This window comes from Trichechus manatus, unplaced genomic scaffold (assembly GCF_000243295.1).
Source record: "Trichechus manatus latirostris isolate Lorelei unplaced genomic scaffold, TriManLat1.0 scaffold00055, whole genome shotgun sequence".
Lineage (NCBI taxonomy): Eukaryota > Metazoa > Chordata > Mammalia > Sirenia > Trichechidae > Trichechus > Trichechus manatus.
Window position 1 is genome coordinate 15,137,032 of NW_004443991.1, and position 8,932 is coordinate 15,145,963.

Sequence of the window (8,932 nt, forward strand, 5' to 3'; positions counted from 1 at the left end):
ACTATATGAGACCACTATTATAAAAACTGAAGAAAAGGTTTCACACAGAAAAAAACAATCTTTGATGGCTATGAGGGAGGGGAGAGTTGAGGAGGTGAAATCATTAATTAGATAGTAGATAAGTGTTAACTTTGGTGAAGGGAAAGATAATGCAAAATATAGGGGACGTCAGCACAACTTGACCAAGGCAAAGTCACAGAAGCTTCATAGACACATCAAAACACCATGAGGGACCCAGTTACTGGGACTGAGGGATGGGGACCATGGTCACGGGAGTCATCTAGGCCACTTGGCATAACAAAATTCATGAAGAAAATGTTCTACATCCAACTTTGGTGAGTAGAGTCTGGAGTGTTAAAAGCTTGCAAGCAGCTATCTAAGATACATGTACTAGTCCCATCCCCTCTGGAACAAAGGAGCATGGAGAAAACCAAAGACATAAGGGAAATATTCGTCCAAAGGACTAATGGACCACAAGTTTCACAGCCTCCACCATCCTGAGACCAGAAGAACTAGATGGTGCCCAGCTCCTACCACCAACCGATCTGACAGGGATCACATCACAATAGAGGATCCCGGACAGATGGGGAGAGAATTAAAATTCACAAAAGAAAGAGAAAGACCAAACTTACTTGTCTGACATACTGAAAGAACCCCTGAGACTATGGCCCTCAGACACCCTTTTACTCAGAACTGAAGCCACTCCAAAAGTTCACCCTTCAGCCAAAACAAACAACACACATGAGGAATGTGCTTCTTAGTTCAACCATGTATACGAGATCAAAAGGGCAACATCTGCCCAAAAGCAATGATGAGAAGGCAGGAAGGGACAAGAATAATGGATGGACGAAATGGGGAAATGGGGTATGCAAGAAGAGACTGTTGGCAATCTCAGGGACTACAACCAATGTCACAAAACAGTTTGTGAATAAATTGTTGAATAAGAAACTAATTTGCTCTGTAAAGTTTCCCCTAAAGGACAATTAAAAAAAAAAGAAAGAAAGACTAGAATAGGATTAGAACAATCTGCCCCAGAAAAGATGGAAGTAACTTTTTTTTTAATTGTTCTTTAGGTAAAGGTTTACAGAACAAATAGTTTCTCATTAAACCATCAGTACACATCTTGTTTCATAACACGGGTTAACAGCCCCACGACATGTGAACCCTCTCCCTTCTCGACCTTGCAGGACCTTTTTTTTTTTTTTTTTTTGGTGAAAATATACATAGTCAAAGATACATCATTTCAGAAATTTCTACATGTACAATTCAGTGACATCGATTACATTCTTCCAGTTGTGCTGCTATTCTCACTATCCTTTTCCAAATTATTCTATCATCATTATCTTCAACTCCCTGCCTCCTAGGCTTCCCATCAAACCTTTTGAGTTGCTGTTATCAGCTTGATCTTACATAGATAATGCTTTTTTTTGTATCTTAGATGAAAGTTTACAGAACAAACAGTTTCTCATTAAATAGTACACATATTGCCTTATGACAATGGTAAACAACCCCATGACATATCAACATTGTCCCTTCTCAACCTTGGGTTCCCTATCACCAGCTTTCTTGTCCCCTCCTGCCTTTTAGTATTTGTCCATGGGCTGCTGTGCCTCATTAGTCCCATTTTATTTTATGGGGCTGTCCAGTACCCGGCCCACCGGTGAACCTCAGTTGTACTGGACTCTGTCTGGTGGAGGCAATGTTAGCTCTGGTCCATTAGTCCTTTGGACTAATCTTTTCCTTGTTTCCTGTTCTCTTCATTCTTCCTTGCTCCCGAAGAGGTGAGACCAGTGGAGTACCTTAGATGGCTGCTTACAGGCTGTTAAGACCCCAGACACTACTCACCAAGGTAGAATGTAGAACATTGTCTTTATAAACTGTGTTAACCCAGTTGAGCTAGATGTTTCCCGAGACCATGGTCTCCACAGTGCTCTGCCCAGCTGTTCAGTCCCTCAGGAAGTTTGGATGTCTCTATAGAGCTTCCATGACCTTTCCTTGTACAAGTTGTGCTGGCTTCCCCAGTATTGTGTACTGTCTTACCCTTCACAACAGTTAACACTTATCTATTTTCTGTTAAGTTCCCCCACCACCACTCCCATCCTTCGTAGCCAGCAAAGACAGTTTCTTTTTATGTGTAAACTTTTTCATGAGTTTTTACAGTAGAGGTCTCATACAATATTCGTCCTTTTGTGATTGACTTATTTCACTCAGCATAATGTACTCCAGTTTCATCCATGTTATGAGATGCTTCACAGATTCATCATTGTTCTTTATCCTTCTGTAATACTCCATTGTTATGTACGTACCATAGTTTGTTTAGCCATTCATCTGTTGTAGGGCACCTAGGTTGTTTCCATCTTTTTGCTATTGTGAACAGTGCTGCAATGCATATGGATATGCATATGTCTATTCATACGACAGCTCTTATTTCTCTACGATATAGTCCTAGGAGTGGGTTGCTGGATCACATCGTATTTCTATTTCTAGCTTTCTAAGGAAGCGCCGTATCATTTTCCAAAATGGTTGTATTACTTTGCATTCCCACCAGCAGTGCATAAGACTTCCGATCTCCCCGCAGACTCTCCAACATTTGTTATTTCAAATGGTTTTGATTCATGTCAGTAATGCTGGGTGAGATGGTATCCCATTGTGGTTTTAATTCGCATTTCTCTAATGGCTAGTGATCGCGAGCATTTCCTCATGTGTCTGTTGGCTGCTTAAATATCTTCTTTGGTGAAGTGTCTGTTCATTTCCTTTACCCATTTTTTAATTGTATATTTGTCTTTTTGTTGTAGAGGTGTTGGATTTTCTTGTAGATTTTAGAGATTAGACCTTTTTCTGACTTGTAATGTTCAAAAATTTTCTCCCAGTCTATAGATTCTCTTTTTAGTCTTTTGGAGAAGTCTTTTGATGAGCATAAGTGTTTAATTTTTATAAGATCCCAGTAGTCTAGTTTATCTTCTGGGGTTTGTATGTTGTTGGTTGTGGTTTATATCCTGTTAATGCAATGCATTAGGGTCTCTAGCATTGATCTTATTTTTTCCTCTATGAACTTTATAGTTTTTGGCTTTATATTTAGGTCTTTCTTCCTTTTTGAATTAGTTTTTGTGTATGGTGTGAGGTATGGGTCCTGTTTCCCTTTTTTCCAGATAGGCATCCAGTTTTGCCAGCACCATTTGTTAAAAAGACTGTCTTTTCCCCATCTGATGGACTTTCAGCACTTGACAAAGATGAGGTGACCGTAGGCGGATGGATTTAAATATCGGTTTTCAATCTGTTCCATTGGTCAGTATATCTGTCGTTGTACCAGTACCCGGCTATTTTGACTACCTTATCTGTATAGTAGGTTCTGAGGTGAGGTAGTGCAAGTCCTACTACTTTATTTTTTTTCTTCAATAGAACTTAACTTATCCAGGGCTTCTTCCCTTTCCATACAAAGTTAATGATTAGTTTTTCCATCTCTTTAAACAATGTTGTTGGTATTACAAAAATCAGTTAGATTCCTTTATACCAACAAAGAGAACCTCGAAGAGGAAATCACCAAATCAATACAGTAGCCCTCAAGAAGATAAAATACTTAGGAATAAAACTAACCAGAGACGTAAAAGACCTATACGATGAAAACTACAAGACACTACTGCAAGAAACCAAAAGAGACCTGCATAAGTGGAAAAACATGCCTTGCTCACGGATAGGTAGACTCAACATTGTGAAAATGTCAATTCTACCCAAAGCGATCTACAAATACAATGCAATACTGATCCAAATTCCAACGGCATTTTTTAATGAGATGGAGAAAGACATCACCAACTTCATATGGAAAGGGAAGAGGCCTGGATAAGTAAAGCATTACTCAAGAAGAAGGAGAAAGTGAGAGGCCTCACACTACCTGATTTTAGAATCTATTATACGGCCACGGTAGTCAAAACAGCTTGGTACTGGTACAACAATAGATACACAGACTAATGGAAAAGAATTGAGAATCCATACATAAATTCATCCACCTATGAACAGCTGATATTTGACAAAGGCCCAAAGTCTGTTAAGTGGGGAAAAGAAAGTCTCTTTAACAAATAGTGCTGGCATAAATGGATTTCCATCTGCAGGAAACTGAAACAAGACCTATACCTCACACCAAGCACAAAAACTAACTCAAAATGGATCAAAGACTTACATATAAAATCGAAAACGATAAAGATCATGGAAGATAAAATAGGGACAATGCTAGGAGACCTAATACATGGCATAAACACAATACGAACCATAAGTAACAATGCATAAGCACCAGAAGAGAGACTAGAGAACTGGCAGCTCCTAAAAATCGAGCACTTATGCTCATCAAAAGACTTCACCAAAAAAGTAAAAAGACAACCTACACACCAGGAAAAAAATTTTCGCTATGACAAATCCAATCAGCGTCTCATATCTAGAATCTACAAGACACTGCAAAACCTCAACAACAAAAAGACAAATAACCCAATTAAAAAATAGGCAAAGGATATGAACAGGCACTTCATAAAAGGAGATATTCAGGCAGCTAACAGACACATGAAGAAATACTCATAATCATTAGCCATTAGAGAAATACAGATCAAAACTACAATGAGGTATCATCTCACCCCAACAAGGCTAGCATTAATCCAAAAAACGCAAAATAATAAATGCTGAAGAGGTTGTAGAGAGACTGGAATACTTATAGACTGTTGCTGGGAATGTAAAATGATACAATCAATTTGGAAATCAATTTGGAACTTCCTTAAAAAGTTAGAAATAGAAGTACCATACAATCCAGCTATCCCGCTCCTTGAAATATATCCTAGAGAAATAAGAGCCAACACAGGAATAGACATATGCACACCCATGTTCATTGCAGCACTGTTCGCAACAGCAAAAGGATGGAAACAATTTAGGTGCCCATAAACGTACAAATGGATAAACAAATTATGGTATATCTGTTACCGCAATAATGCGGATTGGAGCCGCCTGCTGCAATAGCCAATTCTGAGACAGGGGTGAGGTGAGCAGCAAGATGTTTATTATGTATCAGTATATAGGAGATGGAGGGAAACAGATTCCTCCAAAAAACCCGTCTCCACCACTAGAGATCGGGTGGAGTCTTTTATAGGGACAGGATTATGGATCTTTTGTGGTAGTTTCCCCCTTGAGGTGGTGATGTCTTAGACGAGTTAACCTTCTACTGGTATTCTCAGAGGCTATCTGGTGACATCTTTGGGGATTATTGGCGACATCCTGCTTACTCTTGTTACGAGATGGATGCTTTGTTTGGTTTTTCATTCTTGGATCATTATCACTTGTTTTCTACCCTCTAGGGAGGAACATCAGTTAATATTAAACCTTTTTGTAGAGACTGGAGAAAAAAAAAAAAGATCATGAGACAATGTGGTAGTTAGCAATGGGGGAGTAAACAATAATAAGCCGGACCTACGCAGCCTTTTCCATATCCACACAACGGAATACTACGCAACGATAAAGAATATTGATGAAGCCGTGAAACATCTTATCACATGGAGGAATCTGGAGATCATTACGCTGAGTGAATTTAGTCAGTCACAGATGGACAAATATTGTATATGACCACTATTATGAGAACTCAAGAAAAGATTTAAACACAGCAGAAAACATTCCTTGATGGTTACGAGGGTGGGGAGGGAGGGTGAGGGTTATTTACTAACTAGATAGTAGATAAAAATTATCTTAGGTGGAGTGAAGGACAACGCACAGTACAGGAGAACTCAGCACAACTGGACTAAACCAAAGCTAAGAAGTATCCTGCATACAATCAAACACTTCAAAGGACAGAGTAGCAGGGGGAGGGGTGTGGGAACCATGCTTTCAGGGGACATCTAGGTCAACTGGCATAACAAAGCTTATTGAGAAAATGTTGTGCATCCTACTTTGGTGAGTGATGTCTGGGGTCTTAAAAGCTTGCAAGTGGCCATCTAAGATTCATCAGTTGGTCCCAACCACCTGGAGTAAAGGAGAATGAAGAACACCAAAAACACAAGGAAAGTATTAGCCCAAGAGACATAAAGGGCCGCATAAACCAGAGACTTCATCAGCCTGAGTCCAGACTAACTAGATGGTGCCGGGCTACCACAAATGACTGGCCTGACAGGGAACACCACAGAGAGCTCCGAATGGAGCAGGAGAAAATGGGGTGCAGAACTCAAATTCTAGTAAAAAGACCAGACTTAATGGTCTGACTGAGACTGGGGGAACCCCAGAGAGCATGGCCCCTGGACTCTATCACCCCAGAACTAAAACAATATCCAAGGTCAACTCTTCAGACAGGGATTGGACTCAACGATGGGACATAAAGTGATGCTTGTGAGGAGTGTGCCTCTTAGCTCAAGTGGATACAAGAGATTAAATGTGTGGCTTCTGTCCAGAGGTGAGATGGGAAAGCAGAGAGAGTTAGGAGCTGGTTGAATGGAAATGGGGATTCAGGGGTGGAAAGGAGGAGTGTGCTGTCACAGTATGGGGAGAGCAATTAGGGTCACATAAAAATGTATGTACAAATTTTTGTATGGGGAAAATAAAAATAAAGAACATTGTTGGTATTTGGATCGGGATCGCATTGTTTTTGTAAATTGCTTTGGGTAGAATTGTCATTTTCACAATGTCGAGTCTACCTATCCATGAGCATGGTATGTTATTCTGTTTATGTAGATCCCTTTGGGTTTTTTGCAGTCGTATTTTGCAGTTTTCTTTCTATAGGTCTTTTACATCCCTGGTTAGATTTATTCCCAAGTATTTTTTTAGGGGCTATTATAAATGGTATTCTATCCTGATTTCCTTTTCATCATTCTCTCTATTTGTGTATAGGAATCCAACTGATTTTTGTATGTTTATATTGTATGCTGCTACTCTGCTGAATCTACTAGTTCCAGTAGTTTTCTTGTGGAGTCTTTAGGGTTTTCTATGTATAGTATCATATCACCACCAAACAGGGACAGTTTAACTTCTTCATTACCAATTTGGATGCCCTTTATTTCTTTTTCTTGCCTTATTGCTCTAGCTAGAACTTCCAGCACAATGTTAAATAGGAGTGGAGATAAAGGGCATCCTTGTCTTGTTCCTGTTGTCAAGGTGAAAGTTTTCAGCCTCTCTTCATTAAGAATGATGTTGGCCATTGGTTTTGCATAGATGCTCTTTATTATATTGAGAAATTTCCCTTCTATATCTATATTATTGAGACTTTTTATCAGGAATGGGTGTTGGACTTTGTTGAATACATTTTCTGTGTCAATTGAGATGATCAGGTGATTCTTTGCTTTTATTTATGTGGTGGATTATGTTGATTGATTTTCTAATGTTGAACCATCCTTGCATAACTTGTATGAATCCTACTTCGTCATGGTGTGTTTTTTTTTATTGTTGTAATTAAATGAAGTTTACATTTCAAATTAGTGTCCCATACAGAATTTTTTTTTTTACATACATTGTTATGAGACGCCAACTGGTCACCCCATTCTGAGACAGCACACTCCTCCTCTCCGCCCCTGATTCCCCATGAACATTCAACCAGCTTCCAACTCTCTCTGCCTTCCCATCTCACCTCTGGACAGAAGCCACCCCTTTGGTCTCTTGTATCTACTTGACTAAGAGGCACATTCTTCACAAGTATCACTTTATGTCCCACAGTCCAGTCCAATCTCTGTCTGAAGAGATGGCCTCGGAAATTGTTTCAATTCTGGGGTGATAGAGAGTCCAGGGGCCATGCTTTCTGGGGCACCTCCAGTCTTAGTCAGACCATTAAGTCTGGTCTTCTTACTAGAATTTGAGTTCTGCATCCCATTGTTCTACTGCTCCACCAGGGACCCTCTCTTGTGTTCCCTCTCAGGATGTTCATTGGTGGTAGCTGGGCACCATCTAGTTCTTCTGATCTCAGGCTGATGAAGTCTCTGCTTTATGTGGCCCATTCTGTCTCTTGGGCTATACTTTCCTTGTGTCTTTGGTGTTCTTTGTTCTCCTTTATTCAAAGTGGTTGGGACCAACTGATGCATCTTAGATGGCCGCTTGCAAGCATTTAAGAGCCCAGATACCACTCACGAAAGAAGGATGCAAAACATTTTCTTAATAAACTTTGTCACCCCAATGGACATATATGTCCCCTGAAAGCATGGTCCCCAGACCCCCCATCCCTGCTACTCTGTCTGTCAAAGTATTTGATTGTATTGAGGAAACTTCTTACCTTTGGTTTAGTCCAGTAGTGCTGGCTTCCCCTATAGTGTGTGCTGTCCTTCCCTTCACCTAAGATGATTCTTATCTACTATCTAGTTGGAAAATAACCCTCACACTCCCTCCCCACCCCCATAACCATCAAAGAATGTTTTCTTCTGTGTTTAAACCTTTTCTTGAGTTTTTATAATAGAGGTCTTATACAGTATTTGTCCTCCTGTGACTGACTAAATTCACTCAGCATAATGAGTTGCAGATTCCACCTTGTTATATGATGTTTCACAGCTTCATCATTCTTCATCGTTGCATAATATTCCATTGTGCAGAAATACCATAGTTTGTTTATCCATTCGTCCATTGATGGGCACTTAGGTTGGTTCCATCTTTTTGCTATTGTGAACAGTGCTGCAATGAACATGGGTGTGCATATGTCTATTTGTGTGATGGCTCTTCTTTCTCTAGGATATATTCCCAGGAGTGGGATAGCTGGATCATATGGTACTTCTATTTCTAGCTTTTTGAGGAAGCACCAAATCAATTTTCAAAGTGGTTGTACCATTTTACGTTCCCACCAACAGTGTATAAGTGTTCCAGTCTCTCCACAACCTCTCCAGCATTTGTTATTTTGCAATTTTTGGATTAATGCTAGCCTTGTTGGGGTGAGATGATATCTCATCGTAGTTTTGATCCACATTTCTCTAATAGCTAATGATCATGAGCATTTCTTCAT